This window comes from Periophthalmus magnuspinnatus, chromosome 2 (assembly GCF_009829125.3).
Source record: "Periophthalmus magnuspinnatus isolate fPerMag1 chromosome 2, fPerMag1.2.pri, whole genome shotgun sequence".
Classification (NCBI taxonomy): Eukaryota; Metazoa; Chordata; class Actinopteri; order Gobiiformes; family Gobiidae; genus Periophthalmus; species Periophthalmus magnuspinnatus.
The window spans coordinates 9,728,912-9,751,791 of NC_047127.1; positions in this window are offsets into that span (position 1 = coordinate 9,728,912).

The following is a 22,880-nucleotide window of genomic DNA, read 5'->3' on the forward strand; positions in this document are numbered from 1 at the left end:
AAACTATGCAGGGTCCAGTTGAAAGCGAATGGTTCCTGGCGCATGCGCAGTTCAGAAGGTCCGTGGGCTCCACATGTTTCACACATGTGATTCTCACAGTTCTTATTTTGCTGGATTCCTTCAAACCATACTTTAAATGCCTATCATAAACAACATAAAATATAATAAATACACAAGATATATTGCTAGAAAGTGTTAAAATAAAGAAAATTGTCATTTCTGGTCTTAATTGATTCTTGTTAAGAACAAGCGGTCGCGACAGGGACAAGTCTGCGCAATGAACTTGCACAGTTTGTCTTTTTTTTTTACCTTTAAATACAACGTGGGTTTCACCAGTAACAATAAAACAGCACTGTATTTGCATGAAAATAAAATAAAATACATTCATCATTTTACACTCACCAAGTCCCGTTCATCACAAAAACCAAAACGTTTCCACACAGGGACAGGTTGGAAAAACAAAAATACTCTTTTCAAGTTTTTTTAGTTTAGAAAAATATCTTATACCAACTTTAGACTTGTTTTTGGCTCTCCTTCTCTCCTTTCTGCAGCAGCTCTGTGCTGTCTGTATCTCTCTCCTTTGGCGGGAAAAAAAACAAAAATATCCGGTGGGCTCCAGCTAGTCACGTGGTTTCACGCAGCTACGTGAATTTCAAAATAAAGGTCTAAAGACATTTAAAATCGTAATAAACAGATAAATTCAACATTTTTAACCTTTTTAACATACTTCTGCATGAAATAAAGTATCATAAATGGTTTTAATTAACTATAACCACATGATATATTTACTGACTTTTTTCATCAAAGCATCTATTATTGTTTTAATCGCCATGCTTTTACTTTGAAGATCACTATGTTAACCTGGGTTACAGTGTCATTCTGGATTTGCCAGGCAAGCTCTGAACTAATACATTTTTGTGAGGCACGGACATTTTTAGGAAGACCAGGACCTCACAGTAATCAGTTAATTTTAGTAGAGCATCTATGTTTTTTACAGTTTTTTCCACACCCTTTGTCTCAGTGATGCATCCACATCCTGTACCCTGTCACCTGGTTCATATTTGCACTGCAGATAAGTGAAGTTACTTTTACTACAGCGATTTGCACTCGTCTATTTCTGTAACTATTTATATTGTAGATTCTGTTCTATTTATATTGTAGATGAATGCATCAAAACTATGAATGACACACATAGACTGTAGTAAAACAAACAAAATAAACTCAAAATATTTCAAATCCCATATATAATATATATTGATGTCTTCAGAATGTATCTGAAATATAGAAAGTAAGCATTAAAAAAACCCAAAACATTCAATAAGAAGACTTCACTGGTAGTGTAGGCAAGGCGAGGCAATTTTATTTGTATAGCACAATTCGTACACAAGGTAATCCAAAGTGCTTCACAGAATAAGAAAGACATTAAAATCACACAAATCAAAACATAAATAAACACAAATCATCATCATAAAATTAACATTAAAGCAGTGCAGAATAAAAACCTTTCAGTCATATGCACAGATAAACAGAACTGTTTTGAGCCTGGATTTAAACATTGTCAAAGTAGAGGCCTGTCTCACATCTTCAGGAAGATTGTTCCAGGTTTTAGCTGCATAAAACTGAAACACTGACCCCATGTTTAGTCCTGACTCTGGGCACCAGCAGGAGGCCGGTCCCTGAAGTCCTCAGAGTGTGAGATGGTTCATGTGGCTCTAACATGTGGGAGATGTTCTTTGGTGTTGGTCCATGGAGAGACTTGTTCACAAGCAGAGCTGCTTTAAAGTCTATTCTCTGAGCCTCAGGAGCCAGTTCAGAGACCTGAGCACAGGACTTATGGTTGGTATGGTTCTAGTCAGGACTCGAGCAGCAGTGTTCTGGATGTACTGTTCTGTCTTAACGCTCGTTTGGAGAGGCCAGTGAGCGGGACATTACAGTAGTCTAACCTGCTGGAGACAAATGCATGGATAAGTCTCTCTAAGTCTGGTTTTGACAGTTTACCTTTGATTTTTGCAATGTTTTAGGTGGTAAAAAGCTGCAGATGTTATTGATTTAATGTGGCTGTTAAAGTTCAAGTCTGAGTCCATTATCACCTCTAGATTTCTAGCCTGATTTGAAGGTTTTAGAGAGAGAGACTGGAGGTGACTGCTGACACTTTCTCTATGTTTCTGTGTATAAAATGCTTTTTCAGACAAAGTTGTTTATTTCTTTTTTCTTTTTTTTACTGGGACAGTGTACATGAATATTTCTGTAAATGTACCAGATTTAGCCATAAGGTCATTTTCATCCATCGTCTCAGGACAGGTGTAAAATCAAAAATGAGTGAAAGAATAAAACACAATAACATTTTAAACCCCCAAAACACGTTGAAGCAATGATCAGCAGCATCTAACGTAACAAATCAAGTACGCAACTAAAGCTCTCTCTCTGTATTTTTTCTTGTTTTCGCTCCCTGGCTCAACCCTTTCAACATTATTCAAAGACATTTCCACATCTGAATTCCTCAAATCCTGAATTATTCCTATGATCAGATGCTTATGTAACATGCTGCACGTGCCCACTATATTAAACCTCCGCAGCCTGGTGATTCACGGCACACATGGCTAACCAAAACTGAATGGAAAAAAAACACATTATTACGTAAGATAGCTAGTGTACATGTGCGCTAACCCGGCTAAGTCTCTCATTGACTTGACAGATCTGTGTGTTTGTGTGAGTACGATTACAGGCTGGACTCTCGCAGTGAAGTGCCAAGGCTGTTTATGTTCACCACACACGTGCTACTGTCTCATTCATAAGACGTGTGCAGAGGGGGAGGGTCAGAGAGAGAGGGAGAGGAGGGAGAGAGAAAGGAGGAAGAAAGAGGGAGGGAGGAGAGGAAGAGAGGGACAAGAGAGAGGAGGGAGCAGGGGAAGAGAGGGTAGGAGGAACGGTAGAGAGAGAAAGGAGGAAGAAAGAGGGAGGGAGGAGAGTGGAAAGTTAGAGGGTTGGGGGATGGGTAGAGAGAGAGGAAGGGAGGAAAGAGAGAGGGAAGAGGGTGGGAGGGGAGAGAGGGTTGGAGGAAGGATGGAGGGAGGGGGCAGAGAAAGAGAGACGGTTGGAGGAAGGGTAGAGAGAGAGGAAGGGAGGGAGGGAGGAGAGGGAGGAGGGTGGAAGAGGAGAGAGGGTTGGAGGAAGGATGAGGGAGAGGGGGAAACAGAGGGAGAGAGAGGGTTGGAGGAAGGGTAGAGAGAGAGGAAGGGAGGGAGGGAGAGGGATGAGGGTGGAAGAGGAGAGAGGGTTGGAGGAAGGATGAGGAAGAGAGGGGGAGACAGATGGAGGAGGGAGAGAGAGGGAGGAGCGTGGAAGGGTAGGGAGGGTTGGAGGAAGGGTAGAGACAGAGGAAGGGAGGAGGGAGAGATAGGGAGGAGGGTGGAAAGGGAGAGAAGGTTGGAGGAAGGGAGGAGGGGGAGAGTTCAGGGGGAAAGAGAGGGAGGAAGAGACAGAAGGGGGAGAGAGGGATGAGAAAGAGGAAGCAGGTTGAGAGAGGGTGGCGGGAGAGAGAGAGGGTGGAAGGAAGGGAAGAGAGGGAGGGAGGAGGGGTAGACAGAGGGAGGGTGGACAGGAGAGAGAGGGAGGAGGGAGAGAAGGGGTGGGGCGTTGTGAGGAAGAAATCAATACAGAATGTGACAAGATGTTCATGTTTTTATCGTGTAGGCTCGAGCTGTGCGTCGCTGCTGCACATTCTGACACTGGGCACATTTAATTAAAAACCAGAGTAAGACCAGACTCAAAACGATTTTTGACGAACTTTATCCATCTATAAGAGAAATAACTGGACACAGTAGATGACTTGCTGTAATATAATAAAAAATAAGCAAAAAAGAATATTAAAAGATTGTGTCAAATAAGGTAGAAATACAGTACACAGATCTGTATATGGTATAATAAGATGAATACATATATGGTTAAAGGTACAGTATGTAACTTTCTGGAGGTGGCATAAGAGATAGATAAGTTTTATGCCATACTGTGGGATATTACAGCCAAAGAAGCATAATTTCCATGGAAACAACCAGGTGGACTCCCAATTTTAGTCTATTTTTGGGTTAAAAAGTTACATTATGTGACCTTAATAGAAAATAGGAATAGGAAGTGAATGAGTGAATGCATTTCCAGCTCCTATGACTCTGGCTCCAATTCACTTTACATTGAAAAACTGTCCGTTTTGTGACTGTTGCAGTGAGCCTCGTCATTTTGGTCTTAAATGTTTGTATTAACTCGCTCTACATGATCTTGGTATTTTTGACAGTTACACCGCAAATTCCGCTTAACTGGAAATTTCACAACTGATTTTTAGCTTTGTTTTTGTTCCTTATTCATTGAACTAAGTGAGTGTGACGTCGCCCACAGTCAAATGAAGCTCATCGAGGCTAGCAGTTATAGCGGCGAATTTAGAGTTTAGTTCCATATTAGGAATTCTGACCATGAGTATCATAGCAACTAAACAGCCAATCCGGAGAAAAGCTGTTGAAGGTAACGCCCCTTCCCAGCAGCACCACTGGTTTAGCATTGGGCAGGTGCTTAGCTACGCTGTCAATCAAACCTGTTGCTAACGCTAGTAGGAGCGACCTCGGGCAAAGAAGGCAGCTGATTTGTTTGTTAATCTTGTTCATATCTTGAGTTACGGACAAGTAATTATGGAGAAAGGGCCCACGATCACTTCCTATTTGGAACGAGGCGGCTAGCAGGTTAGCTATGTCCATTTATTTATTTAACACAACTATTTTTGTATTCAACATTACGCTAGGTCTGACATATTGCTTCAGAAAGTAGATTACAATGACTACGATGAAAATGTGTGTTTACTTTTTATTATAAAAGTAAAGCACAATGTGAGACAAATGAGAATAAAAATAAATCAAAGTACTTTAGCAGGAAAACATATGGTCCAATTTGGCTGTGCAGATCTGAAGGAGGAGACGGATGAGGCCGCTCTCTCTTTTCGCGGTTCGGGTGGTGTAATATTGATTTCTCGCGCGCGGTTGTGCTGATTGTGTGAGCGCAGTGAACGCATCCATCATGGCCGCCGCTCCTCTCCTCCTCCCACTCCGTCCCCGCAGTGAATCCATCTTCTTGGCTCTGGCATATTTAAGAGACCACTATCGCTCCCTCAGGTGGCTACCGAGGATGCCTTGTGTGCCCAAATGGTGCTGCAGGTTTTATATTTGGTCAGATGGAGCAGTGAAGCACGTCAAACCAAGTGTAGAATATGAGCACGGAAATTATGGAAAAATGTCCAGTGTATGTCCAATGTAAAAATGCAAAGGAGCACCACCTGATGACGTCATTATGTGGAACAGAGCATTTTTCTGTTCTGAGATGGACAACTATGCAGGATAGGGTTAGGGATTACTCAACATGTGTAAATGAAACACAACACTACCCTGAGTGTTTAAAAAGAAAAAAGATAATTATATTGAAGGAGACCTATTGTGCAAAATCGACTTTTCATAGTTTTTAACCATTTATAACAATTGTTTCCCTTCTCATTTACTCATTCAAAGTCGTATTTAGCGTGATTTATGCCTGTTTGAGTAAAAACCTGCGGCTCGCTACTAGTGTGATCTGCATCAGCTGACAACGTGCAGCGCTTCAAGCTAACGATGCGGCTTACGATGATGGAACAGGGATAAGCTTCAATCATTTTTGCTGTCTTGTCAGGTTCCTTCAGAAGATCTGCATCTACAACTCCAGGTGCAAAAATTGGGCAACTGTCCCTTTGTTTTGGTTCTTTCAAAGCGTCTCTTGCCTGGACTGCACATAAACGCACATGCACGCACACAGAATGAAACAAAAAATAAACTGAATTTTCTTTGTACATCTCATTTAATTGCACTTTGTTTTAAATGAATCAACACAACACAAGCTTGCACACATTAAGAAAGGAATGTATTATGTTTAAGAGTAAGAAACATAAGGAGGGGAAAGAAAATAAGGCTGTTACTCTGATATCAGTTATCCAGGCGAAACTTAGCAGATTTATTTGGGTGATTGGTCATGCATTGTGGTTGAACTTGTGCCCGCTCCAGAGTGTTGTTGCTGCTTCTCGGAGAATGTCCTAAGTCAGATGAGCTAGTGTGCAAGCTTGCCTCTTCCTCCTCTGTAGCCTCCATGTAAAGCAATTCCTCTTGTAGATTTGGGACTAACAGAAAAACATCCATGATGAAATTTCAAAATGCATTATCCTAATTAATTTTAAAATCTTTTGACCCGATATTATTATTATTGCATAGTAATTTTACATATCTATGGACAGTCAGAGTCCGCCTGGTCAGTGAGCATTGGGTAATAGCTAAGGATTTGCGTTGCCGTGGCCTGCAGGTCCCCCTTGGTTGGGTGGCAACTTGAATATACCCCATGCTCATTGACCAGCCGGACTCTGACTTTCCGTGGGTACGTAGAATTACTGTACAGTACTACTACTATCATGTCAAAATAATTTACAATGAATTAGAATAATGCATATTGGACAGTTTAAATGTTTATTTTGAAATGTCATTATGAATGTTTTTCTTTTATTCCCAAATCTACAAGAGGGTTTGCTTTGCCATGGCCTGCAGGTGCTCCTTGGTTGGGTAGCACAGGGAGTCAGTCGAACCTACAGCCCTCACTGTAAACACCATGCTCACTACAGTATTCCTGTTGAGCCTGCAGTTTAGCTCCTTTGAAAGCCTACAGTCCTTTTCTCATCCTGTACATTTTAACTCAAGGTACTCTTTCCTAACATGCCCTAACTCACTATCAGGGTAAAGCACATGTTGAGGACTTGGGAGCTGAACTATCTTGATGGGGCTGGTTTTAACCCCATGAGAATAACCCTCAGGTTTCTCACATGTTTCTGTTGCCTGTACAGACAGAACATTACCATGAGATTATGGTATTTGGACAAACCAAAAACTTAATTCATGCTTAGAAAATCTTATCACTGGGTGAATCAACTCCCAAATGACTTTTCTTAGAAGAACATTTTCAGGACCAGGGAAAAAGTATTTCAGGGCTTTTCTTGATGGACAAAGTCTGCATCAATGTTTGCAGCTGAGGAATATATGTCACAGTTCTGCCTGTTTTCATGTTCATCCCCAGTCCAGCTCCGTTTCCCAGGCTGTTCCGGTCCTTCCTTTGCTACCTCCCTGTTTTTCCCTGCACCTGCCATTCATTTCCTAATCAGTCCAGGGTAGCCTATATACAGTATACTCCCTCTGTTCACTCAGTCCTTGCTAGATGGTTGATCAGTCAAGAAAGACACTCAAGAGCTGCAAATACTCGCCGTTTTCATTTCTGCAATTCTGAATCTGCATTAATCCCTGTTTGAAGGCCCTGTTTCTAAGTTTATTTTCCCAGCCTGTTTCCCATATTCAGTCCTCAAAGTGAAAGAGATTTTAGTTGATATTAAATAAGATAATCATTCCTCACCTGTTTGAAGGACATGTTCTGTTGTATTTACTGAGACTAAGAAGTTTGACTGTCTTCTTTTTGTTGCATTTGAGTCCAGTTACCTGCATGATAATATACAAGTGATAGTGTATTATTCACAAAATATTCACAGTTAGATGTATCACAATGGGGGAAAGTTTACTTAGTTACTTAAAATTTCACCGCACCGTCTAGCTTGTCCATGTTCCTGGACACAAAACAAATAAAAATGAGATTAATGGTTTAATTACAGAAAATTGTTTCATTTGTGAATTTTGCTTAGTTTTGTACCCTTTTCCTTCTCTGGTAAAAATGGCAGTGTCCTCCACTGCTCAACACACTCTGCAGCCTAGGGCTGAGTAAACATGAATTGGTTCATAGTTGAATAGCCTCTTACTACGTAAGCCTATTTTGAAGACAAATGTTCGAAACATGTATATCCATATATAAACTGGTCTATTTCAGCAACCCCAAGGTGTATTTGAATGATTTTTGTGCCATTGTAAAGGGATCATTGGGCAGAATAATTTGATATGTCATTTATCCATGTATGTGTTACTGATAAAGAGAAAATTAGGATGAAACACAGCAAAAATTTAGATTTTTTTAGCCTCGCCTAAAAAAAAAACATGTTTTATGATGAATAACTCTTTGGAATGTTGCTAACATAGCCTTTTTACTTCATAAAATAGAAACCAAACATGTGAACATTATCTCTGCAAAGGTTGAAACTGATTAGATGAAGCAGATCAAAAAAAGAAAGATTTTAATACAGGTATGTCAGGCGAGGTGTCCATTTTGGCACCATTTGGCACCATTTGGCACACATAGTGCCATTTGCATTTCTGTCATGTAAAAGTTATATATTTCATTTTTATATCACTAATGGTGTTCAGTAGACCTAAAGAAAACATTTTTTGGCATTTTTAATTTTTTTGTATTAAATTAATAATTATTAATTAATAATTATAATAAATATATTTGTATATAAATGTTTCCCCTACAAATAAAATGACCACATAAAGCATTTGAATGATTTTTTAGAGATGAATTTAGTGAAAAAAGCAAATCTAAGTTTGTCCGGTGCGCTCTGTGTCCTGTGCGTCAAGGCGCTGTTGCGCACACAAGCGTGCTTACTGTACGCACGGACATTACTCCCCAGCGGATTGGTCAATATGCATGAGTGACACCTCTCTGGAATCGTGAAAGCCAATAGAAAACGGCTATAACTTGCAATACAAGATTGACAACACAGTCAGCCAACCAGAAGGGGAAAAAGAAAGCCACGTGAAAGTGCCATGCTCCTCCATTGGTTTACTGTAAGCGCTCGGTATGACCTATATATCACTATTGTACCGCTCAGAGTGGCGGAAGTGACGGACAACAGCCGGGGCTAACAGGAAATAGCTTTTATTTACAAATGGAATAAACTTTTCACGGCAAGACGACAAAGGTAAGACAATTTTTACTAATGTGGTTTTGAAAAGCAATGTTTTGTGATCTGATGCGCTGGCTTATATCTCCGCGATGCTTTGGTGTACAGTGCTGGGGCATATATCTTTGGAGACGGTAGATTCTCTGCTTTCTTTTGAGTGTTTCTTTGTGTGGCTAGCGTGAAGTACAGCTGTTGTGGAGCCGTAAATGCGGCGAGTGGTTTGGCCAAACTAAGGTTGGAGGATTTAGTTTTGCGGTGTTCTCTTGGGTGTCATCTGAGTTGTGTTTGTGGACGGTGAAAATAGTCTACACAGCCTTGTAGCGCTAGCGGTGCTGTTTAATTTGATGTGCCACATTAATGTATTGTCCGTGATTAATGTGTTGGCTCATTGCTAAACAAAAATACGCTCCCCAAAGTCCCCTAATCAGGGGACTCTCGGTAGTAACAGGATAGAAAAACTACAGGATGCGTGTGTGTTGAGCCTCATTAAAACAGGGATACTGTGGTTACTTGAGCACCAGTGCGGTGTGAACATACCATTGTATTGCAATATTGCAGTTACCCTGACATAAACTGTAAAGTTTGTAATAAATACACACACTAAATTCACACACGTTTTAAATCACTTCACAGATTATCAGAGTTTTTTGTTGTATCTTGTTTTATTGTAATTTTTGTAAAATTGTTCACATTAAATGCACCAATTCCAAGACTTCTCAATGCAAAACTGTTTCACCAACCAACCACATCAGAAATTAATGTGACTGTTTGCATGTAAGTCTGTAGGTCTTTTAGGTCTTACCAAAAGACTTACATGCCACTCTACCCCTCTAAATTGCAGCGGTTTGTAGTTTTAGATTTAACAGTGAACTTACAAGGCAAAGTACATTAACAGTAGTATCTGTGGTAGCTGCATTAGCAGTTATGACAGTAAGAGCAGCTTACTATTATAAACTGCTCTTACTAGTCGTGGTGAGTCTAATTTGAAGAGCTCTATCTCTGTTTGGCTGCAGACAGTGTTTTAAGCTGCAATCATTTTGCCGATGGCCTTGAAAAAAGTCCTGACACCTGTCTGAGGTGTACACAGCTTCTTCTTCAGCTTATGCAAGATGATTATGTCCGCTGATCCATCCTGGAGGTAGTACTTCCTCATCTTCTTAGTCACATTGCGGGCCATCTTTCTGATATTATCCTTATTCGGTTTGATAAAAATGGGCCCACCTTGGAGCTCTTTCAATAACTGATCAGTCATACGGTTGGCGAGGGCTGGAATATCCATCTGCCTATGTATATCTCTCTCTTTACACATCTTAGTGATCAGTCTGGTGGTCAAGTGCAAGAAGTCCTGTCTGTCCCAGCTGTAGATCTTCTGTACCATGCCAGTACCTGAGACCAGACGCTCTTTAGCTACCTGGATGATGATACGTGTCAAGGAGGCTTCTACAAAATAAGTACAGATTTGTTCCTTTGTGTACTTCTTTTTCAGTTCCTTGATCACGTCCCTGGCTACTTTCAGAGCACTGTCAACAGATGGCACCACAGCAATGTGCCATCCCTTCAGTGCCGCAGCCAGGTCTGTTGCTAAGCACTTACTCTTGATTTTGAAGTACTTCTCACCCAGGTCGTACTTTTCATACACCTTGTTGTATTTCTCAACCCTCTCTACTATAGTGTCCGCCATAATCGTGAAGAGGTCCAGGTTCCATAAGCATTCCCCACTTTCTTCATCATTGCTGTCTTCACTCTGCTCATTGTCACTGCAGCTGGACGGTATCTTATTTATCACCGTTTTGGCCTGTCGGACTGAGAAAAGGTCATATACCTTCTCATTATAAACCGGTGCTGGTGTGGTCGGCTTATTAACTGAGCATTGTAGGGGGGCGATCTTCCTCATAGAAACAGGGGGTGTCAGTGAGACAGGGGCTGGTGACTTTGGACGGACAGGGGAATTCCTGGACACGGGGGCTCGTCCACAAATACGGGGCATAGTTGGGACAGGGGATGGTGTCTTTGGACAGACAGGGGACTTCCTTGAGACGGGGACTCGTGGACAAATACGGGGCATAGTTGGGACAGGGGATGGTGTCTTTGGACAGACAGGGGACTTCCTTGAGACGGGGACTCGTGGACAAATACGGGGCATAGTTGGGACAGGGGATGGTGTCTTTGGACAGACAGGGGACTTCCTTGAGACGGGGACTCGTGGACAAATACGGGGCCTAGTTGGGACAGGGGCTGGAGTCGGCTGCATTAAGGTAGCTGGTATTATCTTTGTGACAGGGGCTGTCCTCTTGGGGTCGCTTACAGACTTTACTTGGTGGATATTTCTATAAGCAAGGTCGATTTCCCCTCCAGACAGTTTCCGTGCTTCCTTTTGCAGCCACTCGTCCATCATAACTAAAACCTCAAGAATCTCATCTTTTACTTGCTGGAATATTTGTGCCTTGTTGTTAGATTTCAAGTGGAACTCTATGATGTTCGCCAGATGATTTATAAAGTTGTCAATTCTATAGACAGTCTGATCAGACTGTGATGTGAGGCGACCATAGAAGCACTTGATGATGACTGGCACTAGTACATCCCTCAGTAAACAATCCAGCCCCTCCATCAGTGCAACCATAATGCGTTCAGGGTGATTCTTGGAGAGAAAAGTCAGCTTGGTCAACAGGGCAAGCATTCCCTGTTTGGCCATTCTATAGAGGAAAAAGTCCCTTATGGAGTCACGCACCCGCTCAACGTGTTTGCTCTCTGTTACCTGCAGTTCTCCAGCAAAATATTCTCTGTAAATTTTCTCGATCTTCTTGGCCGCTTCCTTTGTGTCATCGACCAAGCTTACCGCGATGTGGCATTTCAGAGTTAGGTTTAAACTTGGGCAGTCTTTAAGGACGAAAAGTTGCTTATCATTCCTGTCTAGAATGTCAGCTATCAACTGAATCGTCGTCTTGGATTGAGCTGCAGAGTCAGAGGGTGGAAATACAGTCATATTGTTTGTTTCTTCATATTTCACTCTTTCCACCACCTTCTTAATGAGATTTCTGCTTTTGCAAGCTCCAGGGTGGGAACTGTCAGGTAAGACACGCTGTGCTGGCTCATGGTACTCAGCTGGTTTGGGAACAACAGGTTTGGGTTTAGTTATGACTGGAGGTTTACAAACGTGGACCTGAGATTTGACTCTAGTTTGGTTTTTCAGTTCTATTTTCTTTTCCTCCGTCAGATAGTCTGGATTCAAGTGCTGTGTCGTGGCCACCTGGGGAGGTTTGGCTGTCCACTGTGTGGGGTGAACCGGCATTGTGGACTCTTTTGTATATCTGTGTGGGTTGTAAAATGTCTAGATGATGTAGGTTGAAGTTAAGTTGAAATATTCTCTCTCACTGCTTTCGTAGCTTTCTGTTATGTGTCACATCTGTTTGGTTCAAATGTGGATAGATGACACCGAGTGGTCCTTTACAAACTTCTGTCCAGAATTTCAAGTGCTTTGATTCAAAGGGCTTTGTGGTTACCATGGTAACCACAACCATGGATACGAAGGAATCCATGGTAACCACACAATAATCTAGGATACCTATAGTTTAACATGCTATGGTGGAATTTGTTGTTTTAATGTCAGATTGCATCATTTGATATGTAACAGAATAAAATCTTGTTTAAACTCCAGTTAAGGGCTTTGTGGTTACCATGGATACGCTGAAGTTTAGTTCAGATGGAAGTGAAAAAAGAAGGAACAACATCATAATGATCTAGAATCACTATAGTTCAACATTTACTGTTTTAGCCTGGTCTAACCTGTCGTAACAGGTTAGACCAGGCTATTCTTTAAACTCCAGGTAACTAAAATCTAGATTTTCCTAATTTGACAATTTTGGTTTCTAATTTTACTTCCTGGTTGGACACTAGCATAGAAATCACAGCAAAAGCAGCAAATGTGACAAAGGTACAGGTAATTCCATACCTGTTACCAGCAAACATACTGTAAACAAAACCCATCAAATTTACACATGGCACCATCACAATTTTGCTACTTATAAAGTACTTTGAGATATCTTATAAGTAAAGAAGTCAACGGTCCAGAATGTGACTGTTGACACTCGCAATGGCACTGGGGCGAGTGCAGTGTGAACGTGGCCGACCTGGGCCAACCTACACACTCCACGGTACAAGTAACAGTGCTTGGAATTGAGTAAAAAAGAATCACATATATTTGTATGAATGGACACTGCAGTGCTGCTGTTTAACAACGTTACAATCCAGCTCAGCTAGACACAGGGGAAGTAACAAACAGCTGGAGGCCTCCCCCTCCCCTTCAGGAACATATATTGTGTTATAACTCTGTCCTACACTAAATTCACGTAGGATGGAGGGTGTGTGGACACTTCTCAGCTCCATGGGCAGAGTGCAGGTTATCGAGGGTTGAGCCAAACTTAACGTGTTTTTTGCACTGCCCAATGACTGGATATGACTGGATACATTCAAGTCTGCCGCTTCTCCAAAAAGTAACACTTAAAGCCATACCTCCATGGTAAACCCCCATCTGCTTGAGACTTGAGCCCTCTGATTGAAGGGACATGCTAGCTTTAGCACTGACAGCAACAGAGCTTTTCTTAATAAATAGTTATCGCGTGAACATGTGGTTTCACACAAGCAGCTTCAAAGGCGGTGACTGTAACAGCAGAGTGTCCCGTTCTCGTGCGAGTGCCACCGCGACTAAGCCCGTCCAACACAGGAGTCACAGATGGACCGTGTGCCGTCTGAGTGAGGCGCATGTTTGTCGCGCTGATATATTGTTCCACCGATGATTGGCCATTGCACAATACGGTGTTGTATTTTAGAGTGTTATTTAAAATGTGTTTAACCATCACAAGTCTAATTTTTCGCTGGTGTTTCTGTGTGTCACTAATGGCCTGTGAAACCGCCCGAAAAAAACTATTACTATCTGTGATGATTTTCTCATTTTGACACGGCGCACCTGATCTGAGCTTCTGAAACTCGTCCTCTTCGCATATTCGTGTTCGGGCCCTAATTAATAGAACAAATGTTTTAAGAGTCAAACCTGAGCCAACTCATTGGAAAGTAAAGAAAATATTTTTCTTTACTCTCCTCTTGTGCTACAGAATCTGCTGACCTTCTTGTAGCAGTAACTGAAAAATTGTCTGATCCCACCGTGATCCACAAGTCACACGGAGAAAAGCAGACTACATCCCTGCTAACAAAGCCACTGTGTACAACTGTGATGATTTGCAGTCCACACATTGTCTGGCAGCTTTAAGGTTAACCTTAGCAAGCAGTATACAGGATCACATGGACTGCACCCTGACCAGCAGTGACCAAACCACAACACAAATAGGCTACAAAACCAAATAGTACACAGATGAAGCTCACTGACATTTACTTTTATCTGGACCAGAACTGTTTTGGACAAGACCGTGACCGTGACCAGGACTCAGACCAGACCAGGATTAAAACAAGAATAGAGCAAGAATAGAGACTAGACTTTAATTAAACAGGACTAAATCAGGCCTCGACCCGGTCTAAAACAACTTTAGACCAGGACTAAACCGGAACCAAATTGGATAACACACATTTTTACAATCACAATAGGTTTAAAACTGGTCTGAACTTGGTCAAACCTGGACCAGGACTAATCCCGTCCTGGTCTAGTCCTAATCCAATCCTAAAGCAGGACTAGGACTAATACCAGGACTAAAATTAACATCGGGATCAGACCAGGACTAAGATTCTGATTGGTCAACACAGACAAACTAGACCAGGACCAAGACTAGACCAGGTCTGAACCAGGACCAGCCCAGGACCAGTCCAGGACTAAACCAGGATCAGCCCAGGACTAAACCAGGACCAGCCCAGGCCTAAACCAGGATCAGGTCTAGACCGGGTGTAACAGTCCCTCATTTATGCATTTAATTTAGTGTTTGTCCTTTATATTTTATGTGTACACCATTAAAAAAAAGCCCAGTCCTGGCAGCCATTAACTGGAAACAAGAAACAAAGAACAGCACAAAAATATACAATCTTAAAATTTAGGTAGAATATTATTTGCTAAGTGAATAAATGTAATGAATCATAACCATAGACTCTAAAATGTTAAGCTCTTTATAGTTTAGTTCATGGCTCTTAAAAGAGCCGTTGTGGGTCAGTCTTGTGGTGGACATGAGTACTCTGTGGGCTGCCATGGCACTGCTCCATCTTCCCAGAAGTGAGACTCGAACACCTCCCTCACCCTCGTGGCCTCTTGGGACTCGTTGTTGGCTCCCATACGCCTCACATCTGGATGTGGTTCCTCCCATTGTGTTCCAGCCCTCACTGCAGGTGTGTGTCTTGCTGCTACAAACCTCAAGTTGTGGAGGAGACAAGTTGCCTTCACACTTTTCAGCAGTTTCTGGGTGGATTTCCACTTCCCGGCGAAACCGTCTCCACTGCGAGGTCCAGATGTCAAATGCATCTTCCACTACCTGGGAAATACTCACTACCACTGGTCAGAAGTGGTAGTGAGTAGTTAAGAGCTACTCTTTTCTTTGCATTGAAATAGTTTAAAGTTTATTCCTCAGGTGCATGGGTTACAGCAGTTGTTCTGTACCACAACATGTTTGTCACTGACGTTTTTGTACAAGTTGACAGCACTTTTTGGGCTGATGAGGAACACTTTTGTCATTACAGTCCTGAACGTGAACCTCTGATGTTCCAGTTTCAGGGTCAGTTTGGACAAATTGCTCTATTCCTGTTTCCTGCTCCTTCTCCCTTTTTTCATAATTAGTGTTTATTAGTTATTCCTTGTGCTTGTGGATGTTTCTGTTTAAATTTTCTAATTCAGTTTGCAACTCTTGCTCCAATTTAAGTTTCTCATCAAAACTCTTCTCTAGCTCTTGGTACTGTTTCTTCCAATCTTCATTCTCCTGCGTCAACATAAAGACTGCAGCCCAGATCTCTTGGTCACGCTCATCCCGTTTGTGTTTTTCCTCCATCATTTTTCCCAATTCTTTATGCAGCTTTTTAAATTTGTCATTGAAGCTCTCCTCCTGCTCCAACAACATTTTTCACATTGTCAAATTTTCCTGACTTAACAAACTTTTCATCACACATTATATTGTCCTCTTGCCTAATACTTTTAAAGCTAGTGCTGCTGCCCTCATCTGCCTTTTCCTTTGGCAGCCTTAAAATACTCTCCCTCTGTGTGTGTGACGGATGGCCAGGTGTTTCTGTCTCTCGTTACAACTCGGGGAAATCCAAATACCCCTTTTCTGCTTCCGCATCCTTCAGGAGTTCCATGACCTCCACTACATACTGGGATTCTTTGGTCCGCCAATCCGCCTCACTCTCGCTCCAGGGCAAGACCGTCTCGTTCAAAACCCCATTCTCGCCCATAAGCTCCGCCTCTTTGGAAAATCCAAACAGGCTCCTTATTTTGATCCTAGTGTTTTTATTTCACTATTGTGTCCAACTCAAGATATGAATATTAATAAGACAAATCTGGCGCCTTCTTTCCACGAGGTCGCTCCCACTCGTGTTAACAACAGGTTGGATTGACAGCGTTGCTAAGTGCCAATTCCGTGATCAGTCTCAGTCTTGATCCTGTTAGATCTAAGTACTGCAATAATGTGTCCTACCACAACTCTGCAGATGACACTCAGATCTATGTCTCACTGTAGCAGGTGAATATGGACCAGTGGATTCACTCTGCCACTGCATCCAACAGATCAGTGTGTGGATGCAAAACAACTTTCTCCAGCTAAACTCAGACAAGACTGAAGTCATCATCTTTGGCCACAGAAACAAAGAGAAAGTGTCAGCAGTCACCTCCAGTCTCTCTCTAAAACCTTCAAATCAGGCTAGAAATCTTGGGATAATAATGCTTGGGGACCGGACTAGAACCAGGAAGTACTTCACACATGTGTCCTGTGCTCAGGTCTCTGCACTTGCTCCTGTGGCTCAGAGAATAGACTTTAAAGCAGCTCAGTTTGAACCATCTCACACTCTGAGGACTTCAGGGACCGGCCTCCTGCTGGTGCCCAGAGTCAGGACTAAACATGGAGAGTCAACGTTTGAGTTTTATGCAGCTGAAACCTGGAACAATCTTCAGACAGGCCTCTACTCGGATAATGTTTAAATCCAGACTCAAAACAGTTCTGTTTAGCTGTGCATAAGACTGAAAGGTTTTTATTCTGCACTTTTCTCTTTTAATGTTAATTTTATGATGATCATTTGTGATTATTTATGTTTTGATTTGTTGTATTGTGATTTTAATGTCTTTTGTGATTTAAATTTTAATGTAAAGCACTTTGAATTACCTTGTGTGCGAATTGTGCTATACAAATAAAATTGCCTTGCCTTTACGCAACTATAGTGTTTTTAGAAACTTATTTTGAAAGGGCATATGGAAAGGTCATCAACTATTTTTCTATTTATAACGATTTTTTCATGTGATACTTTACTTGAGTAACTTTTTACCTCTGTATCTGTACTTTCACTTAAGCAACAAAACTGAGTACTTCATCCACCACTGAAAATCGGTATAATTTTCAGAAAACATTTTGAAAACAGAGAAACAGACGCTGTTTTGTGGCGGCAGCTGTACCGTGATGTCATTAGTTGCTGTTGTTGTCGTTGTTAGCTGGTGTTGACGGCGGGACATGTGTGTGTTTGCTAAACCACGAGTGAGTGATGCGTGAGCGCTGTCAACAAACCCGAGTCCTCCTCGTTCATCAGCTGTTCAGACAGAGCGGCCTGTTCTGTTCCAGGCCAAAACGGTACAAATCTGCATATCTTTTGTTGTCATTTAGTAATTGTAATAAAGTTGTAACTGAATCATGTTTACACATTTTTTAGGCCATAAGAAGTATTTTTTCAATTGTATTTCTTTTTATATCTTTTTAAAATATATTTTTATTTAATATGTGTTTATATATTTATTGGCAACATTTAATGTAAAAGGTCTATATTATGCACTCATCAGGCTCTGCTTTTTGCAATGGGGTTTCAACTTTTACAGTCTAAAGGTCATAGTTGTAGATAGTCTAGTAGTACAGGGGGGCCCAAAAGTCACTGACAGTTGAAAAAAAATCATAACTCTTTTGTTTCTAAATATTTTTCTTTTATTTTTTCAGAGCATTTAGAACGACCCTTCTGACATTAATCTGAGCAAATACAGCACCGAGGAACGAACCCTCATTGTACAGTCGTCGTTTTCAAATACAGGGGGCAGTATGTCATCACCACAGACCTGACTAGTCCCGATTTCTTCCTGTGGGGCGATCTTAAAGAAAAGGTGTTTGTGAATAAAACTCTGACATTAAACGACTTAAAACGTAATATCGAGGATCAAATAAGAACCATAAGCCTGGAAATGTTTTCAAATGTTATGCAAAGTGTGTTGGATCGGGCAATTCAGGGCAAAACTAAAAATGGTGGACACTTAAAAAACATTATTTTAAAAAATGAGGTCATTTTTACTTCCTCTAGTTTAAGTAGTGATAAGTTCAAGTGTAAGTGAACAATTATAACTTTGGTGAGTGTAACTTAAGAATTATAGGAGCTATTGAAGATTTAAAAGTGTCAGTGACCACCCTGTAGTAGTAGTAGTAGTAGGAGTAGGAGTAGGAGTAGGAGTAGGAGTAGGAGTAGGAGTAGTAGTAGTAGGCTAACAATAATAATGATAAAAGTATACCTAACTGATTTGTATAAAAAGTACACAGGTGTGATGTCACTTCCAGATCCAAGACAAACAGAATTATGGCAAAAAACAAAAGAACAAAAACAAAGCTAGAACAGCTGTGAAGTTGCCATTTGAACCCAGAAGTGACATTACCACTTAACAACTATATTCACTTTATTGGGCAAGTTGCCATAGACGCTGCCATCTTCATTGGGGTTGTATTATTTTGCATGGGGCTGTCGATCTTGACAGCAAATCATTTCTATAGTTACTACAGAGCCATTTTAAAGCCAGTCAGTGCAGTGTTGATATGTTGGTTACATAATCATAGAGCATTTTACGCAGATCAGCTACTTTATATCACTCCACTTCTCCACTGAAATTAATGGGATTCCTGCTTAACTGCAAGTACCACCACAAAGAAAGTGCGGTTTAGAAGCATTTACGACAAAAGTGGGCAGGACTGAATAAGGTCAATAGTATGGAGCTCAACAGTGACCGCCTCTTCTGGGTTCGGAAGTAAATTTTCCATTCATTTTTCCCATAGACTTTTCAAAATATAGTAGTAGTACTAGTAATAGTAAGCCTTGTAGTAATATTAAGAGTTCAAAGGCATCACAGAGGCTAACCCGCTACATGCTAACTAATATCTATGATGTGGTTTTAAGCCCAAAAAGCAAATTTAAAAAGTTTTCGTAATTACTTTTGCGCACGTTTGCAATGCACTTTCAACTTTTACAAAAGTAATAACTGTGGTAGTTGTGATATTAGTACTAGTAGTAGAGGTAGGCCTTGGCATGTAATAATAAGAGTTCAAAGGCATCACGGAGGCTAACCAGCTACGTGCTAACTAATATTCATGATGTGGTTTTAAGCCCAAAAAGCAAATTTAAAAAGTTTTTGTTACAATTTTTGTACACCATAGTAGTAGTAGTAGTGGTGGTGGTAGTAGTAGTAGTAGTAGTAGTAGTAGTAGAGGTAGGCCTTGGCATGTAGTTATATTAAGAGTTCAATGACATCGCAGAGGCTAACCAGCTGCGTAGTAACTAATATCTACGTTTTAAGACCAAAAAACATGTTTAAAATGCAAAATTCAACAAAATGCTTTAATAACTAAGCAGTTAAAAACATTTCAGAAACAGATTTTAAATAAAATTATAGGTCTTGTGGTCATTAGTTAGCACATAGCTGATTAGCCTTGAGTAAGCTTTAAACTCTTAATACAGTTGTTGTTGTTTTTTTCTGGAAAGTCTTGTCTTTGTGTTTTTGCTTTTATTTTAGAATTTTTAGGGTTAGGTTTACCATCCATTTTATTACAATACAAATTTCCTCTTCCAATGTAATGGTGCATTTTCTACATATGCAGAAATACCATTTGAACTGTACATGACCTAATAAAGCTATACTGCGAATTTTCCCACTTACAGCACCTTTAAACTTATGTCATGGGACCTCGTTGCTATTTTGACCTGTTTCACAAATTCCACGTTTCATTGTATTAAACAGATTAGTCGTAGTTGACTCCATTATACTCAGAACATGTCTGACCACAGCTCTGTCCAGGCTACATGAGGACAACTGCGTCGCTAATCGGGGCAGCTAGCATGAGCCTTTAGCCGACAGAGCGCAAACATGGCCCTGTGCGCACGGGTCTAAGCTAGCAATATTGTCAGGTTTCGTAAATACTGTTTGTACTCGTTAGCAATGGAGTTTCAACTTATACAGTACAAATGTAATAGTAATTGTAGTAGTTGTGATATGAGCAGTAGTAATAGTAGTAGTAGCAGTAGCAGTAATAGTAGAGGAAGGCCTTGGCATGGAATAATGAGAAAAATAGTAGTAGTTGTTGTAATAGTGGTAGTTATTAGTACTGATCTCAGCTGTCAACGGCATTTGTCAGGTTTTAGAACTACTTTTTGTACATGTTAGCAATAAAGAGTCAACTTTTACAGTATAAACATAATAGTAAATGTATTTGTGGTAGTAGTAGTAGTGGTAGTGAATAGGGGTCTAAGCTGTCAACATCATTTGTCAGGTTTTATAACTACTTTATGTACACATTAGCAGTGGAGTTTCAACTTAAACAGTACAAATGTAATAGTAATTGTAGTAGTTGTGATATGAGCAGTAGTAGTAGTAGCAGTAGTAGTAGTACAGAAAGTAGACTAATTAGTACCGATCAAAGCTGTCATTTGTCAGGTTTTGTAATGACTTTTTGAACACATTAGCAATAGAGTTTCAAATGTTACAGCATAAAAGTAAAGTAGTAGTAGTAGTGGCAGTGGTAGTAGTAGTAGTAGTAGTAGTAGTAGTGAGTACAGATCCAAACTGTCAAAATCATTGGTCAGGTTTCGTAACTATTTTTCGTACATGTTAGCAATTTAATTTCAACTTTTACAGTACACAAGTAGTAATAGTAGTAGTAAGAATACTAGAAGTTATATTAGTACTAGAGGTGGGTCTTAGCATGTAGTAATAAGAAGAGTAGTCATAGTAGTTATTGTTGTAATACTGGTTGTAGTTAATACAGATCTAAGCTGTTAACGTCATCCACCAAATGGCTTTTTATTGCAGCACGGAAGCACATTTTTCATATTTATTTATTTTGGTTTCATGATTGCTGAGCACACACAAGGCCCAGCTGTCAGTGTCTCTGCTCTGAAGATGGGAAGCTGCTGAGATATGCGTTTTACTGGTGAATCTGGGCACGCCACAGCGCTCTAAATAAGAAAGGAGGCTCCAAATGCCAGATCCAACTGTTCCTAACTCAGTCTGTAAAGCCTTGTTCTAAGCACATTGTTTTGTTTGCATATATAGCACATAAAACGGTTATTTATTCAGCTCATAAACTTAAACGTCCTATATCACGCTACATTAACTCTCGGGAGTGTTAAGTCATATTGTTACCTCATCAAAAACAGATCTGGAGTTGTGTTTTGTTTCATTCACACATGTTTGAGTAACACTTTTATTATTAGTCTGTTACATCTCCAAAGCTCAAAACGCTCTGTTCCACCTTGTGATGTCATGAAGCGGTAGTTTTCAAGTTAACAGCTACCTTTTACCTTTAGTTCAGTAGAGATTTGCAATTCTTGGACTGAAATCATCCAAGTAACTCTAGTGAAGGTGTGTGGAGTTTAAAGAGGGGGTATTTTACTTCTATGGAGTATTAACTGCTAACACGTAACATATTTAGATCATCATGTTATCTGTTATTGTTTTGAAATACTACATTTAACATTTTTTATAAGTTTCACTTTCGTTTTTGACGCACGGAGTGAAAAACTTGACTTGCTCTCTGCGCTAAGTCACTCCCCCTTCACAGCGCTATCGCAACACACTCAACGTGCATCCCGCTAATGAAACTACTGCACATCGCATCAGGTCTGTGAAGTTGTTGTGTACAGTTTGTATCATGTTTTTTGTATATTTATGGAGGCTTGTCGTGTGGGAGCGTGGGTGATGTAGGCTTGTGGGCGGAGCTATGTACAGAATCTTATAGCTAACTGTAAATGTAAGAAGGGTTTGAATAACATGGTAGAAAAAACAAAAAAAAAACAAAAACGATTTCTTTAAAAACTCAAGGGAGCACTTCCTGTATTACCTCATGACATCACAAGGTGGAGCAGATAGTTTCCAGTTTGAGAGAAGAACTCAAACGCCTAAATATGCAGAATTTGTGTGTTAAACATGTGTGAATGAAGCAAAACACTCCAGATCTGTTTGTGATGAGGAAACAACATTATAACATAGATCAGAAAACAGCATAATACGGCCGCTTTAAACGTGTAAGAATCAATTTATAAACTAAATTATTCAATAAAAGCAATACATTTATAAGACCATTCTCTCCTAATACATTTTTCTCTCATTACTTTCTGGTTTGAATGTGATAAAAATGATTTATAAATAGATGCAGACAGTACACAGCAGACTCATTTTGACCTTAAGAGCTGCTTATATAATCCATCTATACTGGGACAAGGCACATTTTACTTTATTACATGAAACAAATGGGTACAACGCAAGGCAAATGCACTTGTATAGCACAGCTCCTACACAAAGTGCTTTAGAGAGTACTGTAGGACTACTGTCAATCTGTCTAATCTGATATAAATCTACCGCTACACAAGCACATCTGGACACGTCGTATTGGATAAAAATATATAATAATGAGAACAATCCTTTAGGGAATGACATGAGTCTAAATATAGCCTGCTGAACACATGGGACATACACTGCATCTGGTCCATCACTGCTGACCTGCAAACTGTTAAACCCATTCATATTCAGGCAGTGTAGCGAATACTAAAGCTACTATATGATGCCAGA